At 38.9% G+C, this 815-nt stretch overlaps 1 non-coding gene across 1 annotated transcript; it reads right to left on the bottom strand.

Moving 5' to 3' along the window:
• Positions 1 to 228: 228 nt before the first annotated feature.
• On the bottom strand, positions 229 to 335 carry LOC150006614 (U6 spliceosomal RNA). The gene has a single exon (XR_016512049.1). It is a non-coding gene; the product is annotated as a U6 spliceosomal RNA (small nuclear RNA).
• Between the last annotated feature and the right edge of the window lie 480 nt (positions 336 to 815).

Raw genomic sequence — 815 nt, 5'->3', positions numbered from 1 at the left:
TTCCTTTACTAAACCCATCCCCTACTTACCCCTCTTCTCTCCCCCCCCACCCCCCCATCACTGTTACTCTGCTCCTTGTTTACGTGCCTCTGGTTCAGTTTTGCTCATTTCTTTGTGTTGTTCATTAGTTTCCTGTATTAAGTCATATCATATGGTATTTTTCTTTTGTTGCCTGGCTTATTTCACTAAGCATAATTCTCTTCTAGTTCCATTCACGTTATTGCAAATAAAAATATGGAATGCCTCACGAATTTGCATGTCATCCTTGCACAAGGTCCTCACTAATCTTCTCCATATCGTTCCAATTTTAGTATATGTGCTGCCGAAGTGAGCACCCTGTGGAATCCTAGACTTGCTGAGGCAGTAGACTGGGCTGAATACTCTCATTTCTATACAATGCTTGGCACAATGCTAAATTAACACTCTGTAAATTCTTGTTGAATTGAAGAGTTTTTAGTATGTGTACCTTGATTTTCTCAGATATGGTCCTGTGGGGATCTAATAAAATTAATCTTTAAATAATAATAAAGAACTTATGAGTGCTTCCACCAGTCAGACACCAAACCTAAGTGGGTTACCTATGAATTATCTCCTTTAATTCTCCCAACAATTTATAAATAGGTATATCACCTCTTAATTTACCAAAAGTCACACAACTATTGGTAATGGGGCCGAGATCAAACCCAAGTCAGTCTTATCCCCCAATTCTTTTTCCCTTGAATTAATCAGTAGCCCTTTATAAAGTGCAAGTACTGTAACAGTGGCTGCTACCCTCACTCCCAAACCCCTCCAGAAGAATTATAGTAAGAAGGAAG

This window comes from Furipterus horrens, unplaced genomic scaffold (assembly GCF_987537825.1).
Source record: "Furipterus horrens unplaced genomic scaffold, mFurHor1.1.pri manual_scaffold_6, whole genome shotgun sequence".
Taxonomy (NCBI): domain Eukaryota; kingdom Metazoa; phylum Chordata; class Mammalia; order Chiroptera; family Furipteridae; genus Furipterus; species Furipterus horrens.
Note: the sequence above shows the minus strand (reverse complement) of the source record. Positions and strands in the feature narration are given on the sequence as shown.